Source organism: Mustela lutreola, chromosome X, assembly GCF_030435805.1.
Source record: "Mustela lutreola isolate mMusLut2 chromosome X, mMusLut2.pri, whole genome shotgun sequence".
NCBI lineage: Eukaryota > Metazoa > Chordata > Mammalia > Carnivora > Mustelidae > Mustela > Mustela lutreola.
In genome coordinates this window covers 131,979,957-131,991,739 of record NC_081308.1, presented here as the reverse complement: position 1 = coordinate 131,991,739, position 11,783 = coordinate 131,979,957, and the positions used below count along the sequence as shown (strand labels likewise).

The 11,783-nt window shown below is 42.9% G+C and overlaps 1 pseudogene; it reads left to right on the top strand.

Moving 5' to 3' along the window:
• Positions 1 to 2,216: 2,216 nt before the first annotated feature.
• Positions 2,217 to 2,858, top strand: LOC131821100 (adenylate kinase 4, mitochondrial-like; annotated as a pseudogene).
• The last annotated feature ends 8,925 nt before the right edge of the window (positions 2,859 to 11,783 follow it).

Here is an 11,783-nt window from a genome sequence, read left to right as displayed (position 1 = left end):
CCTCTCCCTCTCTCCCTCTGCCGCTCCCCCAACTTGTGCACTCTCACTCACCCTCTCTCAGATAAATAAACAAAATCTTAAAAAAAGAAACCAAGACTATAAAAAACAGAGAAAAGATCAACAAAACTGTTTTCTTGAAAAGATAAACAAAAGTGACAAACATTCAGCTAAGACTCAGGAAAAAAAGAGAAGATTCAAAAAATAAAATAAAATTAGAAATGAAAGAGGGGACATTAAAACCAATATCACAGAAATACAAAGGATCATTAAGGGACTACTACGAACAATTATATGTCAACAAATTGGATAACCTAGAAGAAACAGGTGAATTCCTAGAAACACACAACCTAACAAGACTGAATCAGAAAGAAAAAGAAAGTCTGAACAGATCAATAATGAGTAAGGAGATTGAATCTGTAATCAAAACCCACACACACAGAAAAGTGCTGAACCAGATAGTTTCACTGGTGAATTTTACCAAATATTTGAAATATTAATGTCAAGTCTACTTAAACTCTTCCAAAAATTGAATAGGAACGAATGATCCCAAACTGTTTTAGGAAGTAAGCATTCTCCTGACACCAAAGCCAGGTAAGAACACTACAAAAAAAAAAAAAAAAAGAAAGAAAGAAAGAAAGAAAAGAAAATTACAGGCCAATATCAGAAATGAGCATAGATGCAAAAATCCTCAACAAAATACTAGCAAACTGAATTCATATTAAGAAGATCATACACCATGATCAAGTGGGATATTTCCCTGAGATGCAAGGATAGTTCAATATCTGTAAATCAATATGATACACTACAGGAACGAATGAAGGATTAAAATCAGAATAATCTCATAGATGCATAAAAAGCATTTGAAAAAAGTTCAACATCCTTTTATGATTTAAAAAAAAAACTCAACATGGGCGCCTGGGTGGCTCAGTGGGTTAAGCCGCTGCCTTCGGCTCAGGTCATGATCTCAGGGTCCTGGGATCGAGTCCCGCATCGGGCTCTCTGCTCGGCAGGGAGCCTGCTTCCCTCTCTCTCTCTCTCTGCCTGCCTCTCCATCTACTTGTGATTTCTCTCTGTCAAATAAATAAATAAATAAATCTTTTAAAAAAAAAAAAAAAACTCAACAAATTATGTTATAGGAATGTACCTCAACATAATGAAGGTGATCTATGACAAGCCCACAGTTAGTATCATGCTCAGTGGTGAAAGGTTGAAAGATTTCCTCTAAGATCAGAAAACAAAACAAAACAAAACAAAAAGACAAAGGTGCCCACTCTTACCATTTTTAAAAAGATTTTATTTATTTATTTGAGAGAGATTGAGCACACACAAGCAGGAGGAGGGGCAGAGGGAGAGGAAGAAAGAGAAGGTAACTCCCCTCTGAGTGCAAGGCCCAATGTGGGGTTCAATCCCAGGACCCTGAGCTGAAGTCAGACACTTAACCAACTGGGCTACCCAGGCACCCCCACACCCCCACCATTTCTATTCAACATATTACTGAAAGTCCAGAGCAATTAGGTAAGAAAAAAAAATAAAAGGCATCCAAATAATAAAGGAAATGGTAAAACTATACCCTAAAGAATTCACCAAAAACTGTTAGAACTAATAAATGCATTCAGTGATGTTGCAGGATATAAAATCAACACTAAAAAATCTGCCATTTCTATACACTAGCAATATACTATTCAAAAATAAGTTAATGATCCCACTAACAATCATATCAAAACAATAAAATATTTAGGATTAAATTTAACTAAGAAGGTGAAAGATCTGTACAGTGAAAACTATAAAACAATTTCTGAAAGAAATTGAAGATGACACAAATAAATGGAAAGATAACCAATATTCATGGATTAGAAGAATTAATATTGTTTAAATGTTCACAGTACCCAAAACAATCTCTATCAGAATTCCAATGGCATTTTTCACAGAATTAGAAAAAACACTCCTAAAATTCATATGGAACCACAAAAGACCCCAGATAGCCAAAGCAATCTTGAGCAAGAAGAACAAAACTGGAGCTATCAGGCTTCCTGATTTTTAATTGTATTACAAAGCTATAGCAATCAGGAGTCCCTGGCAAGGGAAGAGTGTCAGAGGCAGAAGCAACAAAGTTCCCGGAGCTTCTCCAAGGCTGCTGTCAGGGTTGCCTGTTAGGCCACCCCCTCCCTGCCTGGCAAAGGCAATGGCTTCCAAACTCCTGCGCACAGTCATCCTTTGGCTTCCAGCATCTCTCCAGCAGCTACTTCTTGTGCAGGAACATCAAAGCCAGCATCACCCAAGTTGGTGATATGGCAAAGCAGTACAGGGAGAAAGGTCTTGTGGTTCCAGGTCATGTGATCACCCGCCTAATGATGCCAGAGCTGGAGAACGGGCCTGGCCGCACTGGCTGCTGGACAGTTTTCCTACGACATTAGTCCAGGCTGAAGCCCTGGACAAAAGCTGTGAGCTGGATCTAACATGGTGATCACTTTGAACGTTGTGCTGGAGACACTCAAAGATCATCTCCACTGACGTTGGAGTCACCTCCTAGTTAACCGGGACTTCAATCCACCTGCTGTGCGCGGGACTGATGACGTCATGGGGGAATGATTAGTCCAGCAGATGGATGATGACCCCGAAGCTGGGCAAAGCCAGTAACTGAATTATACAAGAGCTAAGGAGCGCTTCGCTGATTTTCTGCAGTGGAAACTAACAGAATCTGGGCCTATGTTCACACACTTTTCTCGAGCATGATCACACCTATTCAGTCCAAAGCAGCAGCAGAACCAGGAAAATGTCATTCATTTGGTCGTCTGTGTAGTATTGGTGCGGTGTCCAAGTTCAAAGCTAGTGGGCAGAGCTCCCAGCGGCTTTCCTAGCCTAGATGGTGAGCTGACATGAAAACAAATGAGTAGAAAGCCTTCCTGAAGAGGCTCCTCTCTGCCTTTTGCACAAGAAGGGTCCCCTACACATGTCTCAGATGCCTCTGCACATCTCAAGCCCTTCACTTCACAGGAAAGCAAGTACAGGCTGGATTTCAAAGGGCATCTAACCGACACCCTAGCTGATTTCTTAGCAGCCTTTTCACATGTGAGGGCGTTGGCCTCTGGTTCCCCCGCCTCCCAAAGGCTGCTGAACCACAGCACCGGAAAGCCTTGTCCCAAGTTCTCTGGCACGTGCCTTCCGTACTGCTTTTATCCCTCCCAGATCCCTTTCTAAGAGCTGAGAGCGAGGGGAGGGTGTCAGATTGCTTCCTGCACCAGGAACTGAGTTCAGCAGGTCTACTTACCTGGCTGGGCTGACCGTCATGGGTTGACCCTCCTCTTTTCTTTCATTGTGAAAAAATAAAATCCTCAAGGTGCCTGGGTGGCTCAGTTGGTTAAGCATCTGCCTTTGACTCAGGTCGTGGTCTCGGGGTCCTGGGATCGAGCCCTGAGTTGGGCTCCCTGCTCAGCGGGGAGTCTGCTTCTCTCCCACTGCCCCCTGTCCCCCAGCTCATGTTCTCTCATGCTCGCTCTCCATATCTCAAAAGAATAAATAAAATATGTTTTAAAAATAAAAATAAAATAGGGGTGCCTAGGTGGCCCAGAGGGTTAAGCCTCTGCCTTCAGCTCAGGTCATGGTCTCAGGGTCCTGGGATCGAGTCCCACATCGGGCTCTCTGCTCAGCAGGGCTCCTGCTTCCTGCTCTCTCTCTGCCTGCCTCTCTGCCTACTTGTGATCTCTCTCTCTCTCTCTCTGTGTGTGTCAAATAAGTAATTAAAATCTTTAAAAAAATAAAAATAAAATCCTCAAAGTCTTTGGGAGTCTTCAAAAAAAAAAAAAAATGGGAGAGACTTACCTACATAAATGTGAAAGGATCATATCTGGTGTATAGAAGTAATAAGACCATATGAAACTGCTGCACTAAAAGAATAGTTTAACTTTTTATTCAAGAGGAAAAAAATGCTTTTTTGAAATGCTGCTAAATATTGACGCTGACACTGGTTTCCTCCTGTCAGTGACTGGAGCCTGGGGGTGAGGGAAATGTTACCCAAACTGAGCATGACAGCTTTATGGCTATGGGAAAACAAATTCTTAAAACTTTTTACTATTCCAAAGATGCCTTCTATGGGGTGGCCATTCAATCTAGAAATATAGATAATACAATTTTGTCATTCTTTTTAATGTAATATCAATAAACCATTTATTAAAGAAAAAATGCTACATGAATCAAAATAGCATGTCATTCTGACATAAAAATAAACACATAGATTAATGGAACAGAATACTCCAGAAATAAACTCACTTATATATGGTCGATTAATCTTTGATGAGGGTGCCAAGAAACACAATAGTGTTTGTAATGGTATTGGGAACTGGAGAGCTACAATCAAAAGAACAAAACTGGATCCCTATTGGACCCACCATACACAAAAATAAACTCAAAATGGATTAAAGACTTAATCATAAAACCTGAAACCATAAAACTATGAGAAGGAAACATAGTGAGAATGCTCCTTGACATTGGTCTTGGCAACAATTTTTTAGATGTGACACCAAAAGCACAGGCAACAAAAGCAGAAATAGACAAGTGGGACCACATCAAACTAAAACACTTCTGCACAGGGAAGGAAATAATCACCCAAATGAAAAGGCAACCTAGAGAATGGGAGAAAATATTTGCAAACCATGTATCTGATAAAGGGTTAATATCCAAAATATGTAAGGAACTCATACAACTCAACACCAAATAATTAAATCAACTTTAAAATTGGCAAAGGACCTGAATACACATTTCTCCAAAGAAGACATACAGATGGCCAATAGGTACATGAAAAGGTAATCCACGTCACTAATCATCAGGGAAATGCAAATCAAAACCATGATGAGATACCACCTCACACCTGTTAGGATGCCTGTTATTTGGTGAGAATGTAAGTTGGTACAGTCAATATGGGGAAAAGTATGAGATTCCTCAAAATATTAAAAATAGAACCACCATATGATCTAGGAATCCCACTCGTGATTATTTATCCAAAGGAATTGAAACCAGGATCCCAAAGAGATATCTGCACTCCCCGGCTCACTGCAGCGATATTCACAATAGCCAAGAAACAGAAATAACCCGACGTCCGACGTCCATCAACAGATGAATGGATGAAGAGAATATGGTCTATACATACAAGAGAATATCATTCAGCCTAAAAAAGGCGGAAATCTTGCCATGGGCAACAACACGGGCGGACCTGGAGGACGTGATGCTAAGGGAAATAAGCCACGTGCAGAGAGACTGATACTATATGACTTCATATGTTGATCTAAAATAGTCAAACTCATAGGAACAGAGAGTAGAATGGTGGTTGCCAGGGCCTAGTGGGAGGGGAAAATGGAGAAAAAATGGTTAAAGGATAGAAAGTTTTAGTTATGTAGGATAAATACCAAGATCTACACGGCATAGCGCCTCTAGCTAACAGCACTGTATTGTATGCCTAAAATTTGCTCAGAGGGGGACGCCTGGGTGGCTCAGTCGGCTAAGCCTTTGGCTCAGGTCATGATCCGGGGTTCCTGGGATTGAGTCCCGAGTCGGGCTCCTTGTTCAGTAGGAAGGCTGTTTCTCCCTCTCACTCTGCCTACTTGTGCCTCTATCTCTCTGTCAAATAAAAAACAATTTTTTTTTAATTTGCTTAGGGTGCACTTGGGGGGCTCAGTTGTTGCACATCTGCCTTCAGCTCAGGTCATGGTCCCGGGGTCCTGGGATGGGGCCCCGCATCAGGCTCCTTTGCTTGACAGGGAGCCTGCTTCCTCCTCTGCTTGTGCTCTCTCTCACTGTCAAATAAATGAATAAAATATTTTTTTAATTTGCTCAGAGGGTAGATATTATGTTAAGTGTACTCAACACACATCATCATCATCAAGGCAGGAGAAAATTTTATGGCATAGATTGTGGTGATAGTTTCTCTTTTTTTTTAAAACACATAATGTATTATTATCCCCAGGAGTGCAGGTGTGTGAATCGTCAGGCTTACACACTTCACAGCGCTCACCGTAGCACATGTCCTCCCCAATGTCCATAACCCAGCCACCCCGCCCCTCCCACACTCCTCCACTCCAGCAACCCTCGGTTTGTTTCCTGAGACTGAGTCTCTTATGGTCTGTCTCCCTCCCTGGTCCCATCTGGTTTCATTTTTTCACTCCCTGCCCCCCACGGCCCCCAACCCTTCTTCTCAAATTCCTCATATCAGGAAGATCATATGATGATTGTCTTTCGCTGAATGACTTATTCAGCTCAGCATAATACCCTCTAGTTCCACCCATGTCATTGCAAATGACAAGATTTTGTCCTTTTTGATGGCTGAGTAGTATTCCATGGTATACATACAACACATCTTCTTTTTTAAAAAAAAAAAAGATTTTATTTATTTGTCAGAGAGAGAGAGAGGGAGTGAGAGCGAGCACAGGCAGACAGAATGGCAGGCAGAGACAGAGGGAGAAGCAGGCTCCCTGCCGAGCAAGGAGTCTGATGCGGGGCTTGATCCCAGGACCCTGGGGTCATGACCTGAGCCGAAGGCAGCAGCTTAACCAACTGAGCCACCCAGGCGTCCCTACACCACATCTTCTTTATCCATTCATCTGTTGATGGACATCTAGGCTCTTTCCATAGTTTGGCTATTGTGGACATTGCGGCTATAAACATTCGGGTGCATGTGCCCCTTCGGATCACTCCATTTGTGTCTTTAGGATAAATATGTGGTGATGGTTTCACAAGTACACTTAGCCCCAAACTCATCGAGTTGTATATGTTACGTATGGACAGCTTTTCAGATGTCAATCACACCTCAATAGGTGGTTTTTTAAAAGGTAAAAAAGGAAGAGGAAAAAAAGACAATCCTGAAGAATGATTACAAAATAAGAGATAACTCGGGGCTCCTGGGTGGCTCAGTGGGTTAAAGCCTCTGCCTTCGGCTCAGGTCATGATCCCAGAGTCCTGGGATCAAGCCCTGCATCGGACCCTCTCCTCCATGGGAAGCCTGCTTCCTCCTCTCTGCCTGCTTCTCTGCCTCCTTGTGATCTCTGTCTGTCAAATAAATAAAATCTTAAAAAAAAAAAGAGATAACTAAAATAGTAGCAAAACTACAAAGAAAAAAAGAGTAACATAAAAGGGTGGTGGTTATCTCTAGGAATGAAGTAGAGTCATAGTTTGGACAAGGTACAAGGGATGTTCTGAAGTTATGGCGATGTTTGATTTTGTGCAACCGGCTGTATATGTGTTATATTTCACAATAAAAGGCTTCAGAAGGATTCAGCCAAGCTGGCATGTAGCTATACAGACCCAGTTCATTACTGCCTCTACAGTATAGTACCCCAATAAATGATAGCAGCACAAGAATATAAACAGGAAACACAACCTGATAACACAGTTAGCCCTTAAATAGCTGAAAATCAGACATAACCCTATTGGTTATTGCTTCCCCTCCCCTGCCCAGCCTCCACTGTCAAACAGAGGCAGGCTAAGGTTTTTGCTTTCAGCGGATCAGGAAGGGTAGGCACATAACTTTGTCTCAGGAAGCAATATGGAGGGAGGGTCCGCCCCGTATTCTCCCAACCCAATATCCCCAGATTAAGTAAATAAAACAAGTCCTAGCTAACTGGGGAATTCCCATAGTAACTGGCCCAGCCATGGGACCCAGAACCTTCATCAGTGCTTTAGACCACAGCAATACCTGCCACTAGATGGCACCAAACCCCAGCCAGGATCAGAACAGATTTGGACCGTCTGATAGACTTGCCCCATTCATTTCATTAATCCCACAACGACAATTTCACATGTCATGCGACTGAACTTCTTGTCAGCTATCTATGGCATTATGGTTTATCTGTTCTACTGTTGATGGGCATTTGGGTAGTTTCCAGCCCTTGGTTATTATAAACAAATCTGCTATTTATTTAATTAGATCATCTTTAATTTCTTTCAACAATGTTTTGTCATTTTCAGCAGACAAGTTTGTACCTCCTCAGCTAAACATATTCCCAAGTATTTTGCTCTGTTTGCTGCTATTTTAAATAGGACTGTTTTCTTAATTTCATTTCAAATTGCTAGTAGATACAAACACAACCAATTTTGCATGTTGATCTTAACATCCTGAACTTTGCTGAATTTTTATTACCTTCAACATTTTTTTGTGGATTCCTTAGGATTTTCTGTATGTATGATCACACCATCTGCAGACAGAGATAGTTCCACTTCTTTCTTTCCAGTATAAAGGTCTTATGTGTCTTTTTGTTGCCTAATTGGATGTCTTTTGTCTTTTTCTTGTCTCATTTCTGTGGCTAGCACCTCCAGCACAATGTTCAGAAGTGGCAAAAGTGGTCATTCTTACCTTATTCCTGATCTTAGGGAGAAAGTCATTGAGTACAATGTTAGTCATGGGTTTCAAATGCCCTTTATCATGTTGAGAAAGTTCCCTTCTAATCCCAGATTTCTGAGTGTTCTATCACGAAACAGGTGTTGAGTTATGTCTGATGCATTTTCTGTCAGGAATCTTTGGATCCACATTCATAAGGGATATTGCTTTAGCTTTCTTGTGATGTCTTTGTCTTGCTCTGACATCAAGGTAATGCTCACGAAAGGTCTCATAGAATGAATTAGGAAGTATTTCCTCTTCTTCTATTATTTGAATGAGTTTAGGAAGGATTGGTGTCAATTCTTTAAATGAAGCCATCCCGTCTAGGACTTCTCTTTTGGGAGGGTTTTGATTACTGATTTACTTGGTCCATTAGAGCTGCTTTAACAGAATGCCACGGACAGGTGGCTTATAAACAACAGAAATTTGTTTCTCATTTGTTCTGGATCTAGAAATTTGAGATCGCGGGGCCAGCATGGTCAAGTGAGAGCTCTGTTCCTGACTGCAGACTTCTCCTGGCATCCTCATGTGAGGGAAGGGGCAAGCAAGCTCCCTGGGGCCTCTTAACGCACTGAGCCACCGAGGCGCCCTCCCTGGAGCCTCTTAAAGGCACTAATCCCATTCATCCCAATCACCTCCCAAATGCCCGACCTCCTAATACCATCCTTTGGGAGGTCAGGGTTTCAACATACGAATTTTAGGGGAACACAAACATTCAGATCACAGCACTATTCAATCTCTTTACTCATGATAGGTCTGTGGAGATTTTCTATTCCTTCTTGAATCCATTTTAATAGTCTGTGTTTCTAGGAATTTGTCCATTTCATCAAAGTTACCTAACTTGTTGGCATACAATTATTCATAGTATTCTCTTAGGATCCTTTAATGGGGGAGTTCAAGCTAATGTTATTAATAATCCCACTGTTCACATCTTACTAATAAACATATTTTTAAGGATGACAATTTAATGCCACATATATAAACAAAAAAACATTCTTGGGGCGCCTGGGTGACTCAGTGGGGTAAAGCCTCTGCCTTCAGCTCAGGTCATGATCTCAGGATCCTGGGATCGAGCCCCACATCGGGCTCCCTGCTCAGCGGGGAGTATGCTTGTCCCTCTCCCTCTACCTCTTGCCCCCACTCATGCTGTCTCAAATAAAAACCTAAAAAAAGGAAGAAGAAAATACACTTCACTCAATTTCAGAAAAAAAATCCCAGGCTTCTCTAACTCCTGGTCCAGGCATCAATACTCTCCTAAGATATTTCCTTTGTTGAAAGAGAATATCGAAGCTTAGGAGGGAACGTTTGATAGGGAAAGATTTCAAGTATTTTCCTAGCTTTTCAGTTCATCTTTTATATATACTCCAATTATATGTTAAACAGCAATCGGTCATCTGGAAGCACATCTGTCTTAGTTTTTTTGCCCCGGGCAGCACCCTACTGAACAGATGTTTGCAGACTGTGCCTTTAAACTCGCAAGCAAAATCTCACTGCTGTTAAGATGCAAGCTCACCGCTGAAACTGACCTTTCAATCAGATCATGGAAATACCACGACAGCAGATACTGAAGAATCAGAGGCCATTTTTATTTTATTTTACTTTATTTTATTTATTTATTTTTGAGAAAGTGGCAGTGGTGGGGCAGAGGGAGAGAGAGAGAAATAAGTGGGCTCCTGGCTAGGTGTGGAGCCAGATGTGGGGCTCAGGCTACTTGCTTTGATAGCCAGGGCTGCTTATTACTCACGAAAACTACAGGGAAGTTTGTTTCCTTCTTCAACAAGGACTTCCAACAAATAACAAGAGAAAGAGGAAAAGAAGAAAATGAACAGTAAAGGAGGTGGAACCCTGAGGATGTGTATTAATAGACACAATATCTACTACTTAAAGTACCTGTTACATAAAACAGAGCTCTAGAAATGCAGAATGACTTTTTTTTATTAACACACAATGTATTATTAGCCCCAGGGGTACAGGTCTGTGAAATCGCCAGGCTTACACACTTCACAGCACTCACCATGGCACATACCCTCCCCAAGGTCCACCATCCAGCCACCCATCCCCCTACACCCCTCCACTCTAGCAACCCTCAGTTTATTTCCTGAGATTAAGAGTCTCTTATGGTTTGTCTCCCTCTCTGGTTTTCTCTTGTTTTGCTTTTCCCTCCCTGCCCCTATGATCCTCCGTTTTGTTTCTTAAATTTCAGGAGTGAGCTCGTATGATAATTGTCTTTCTCTGATTGACTTATTTCGCTCAGCACAATACCCTCTAGTTCCATCCATGTCATTCGAAATGGCAAGACTTTGTTTTCTTTTGATGGCTGCATAGTATTCCATTGTATATATGAACCACATCGTCTTTATCCATTCATCTGTTAGTGGACATCTAGGGTCTTTCCATAGTTTGGCTATTGTGGACATTGCTGCTAGAAACACTGGGGTGCAGGTGTCCCTTTGGATCACTACATTTGTATCTTTGGGGTAAGTACCCAGTAGTGCGATTGCTGGGTGGTAAGGTAGCTCAATTTTCAACTTTTTGAGGAATCTCCATACCGTTTTCCAGAGTGGCTGAAATGCAGAGTAACTTAAAAAAATACTCAAAAAAAGAAAGAAACCCGATGTTCACATGCTCACTACTCAGCTGTTACACGAAAGAATAATTAAGCCACTACATAAAAATACACACTCACGTGATCTGCCATCTGGACTAGACTAACAGCAGCTTCAGAGGAGGAGGTGCGAAAACAATCTCGAGGACCCACATGCACACATGTGCGGGCACGCGCACACGGTCCCTCCTGACGAGCACTACTACTGACACCTGCCGGAGTCGCTGTCCCCGCCCGTGCTTGGGAGACCAGATGAGAATTCAGCCAGCTCCCAGGAGCCCCTCCAGGGCAGCCGCAGCTCTGCTGTCACCTCCTGCACGTGGAGACTGAGGCCCCGGGAGGCCCAGGGACGCTGCACACCCTCCGCTGCCCCGCAGCCCTGCCTGCCGCTCACCCCGCCTGGGCATGTGGGACCCTGGCAGCTCCGGCTCAGCCCTGTTCCCTTCCTAGCACATCAGTGATCACCAGGCACCTGAGGCATCCCCCTGGAGAGCCAGTCCTGCTTCTCTCGGCCCCAGCAGACACCACCTCCGGGCCGCGCTAGCCAGCCAGGCGGACTCTGAACAAACAGGCTGTTCTACCTATCAGAGTCATACATGCAAATTAGAGTCACTTAGCAACTACGCAAATACAAAAGGAAACCGTAATTACAGGCAACCCCACCAGCCACATCCACCCAAATGGTGCAAGGCTGCCTCTCCCGGCCGCAGCAGCCCCCAGCCCTTCACACCCGGCCGCCAGGCTTCATCTGTTCCTTGCCCCCCATCACTTTCCATGCAGCTGGAGTCTGTGTTTCAGTTACCAGCGACGGAAAAC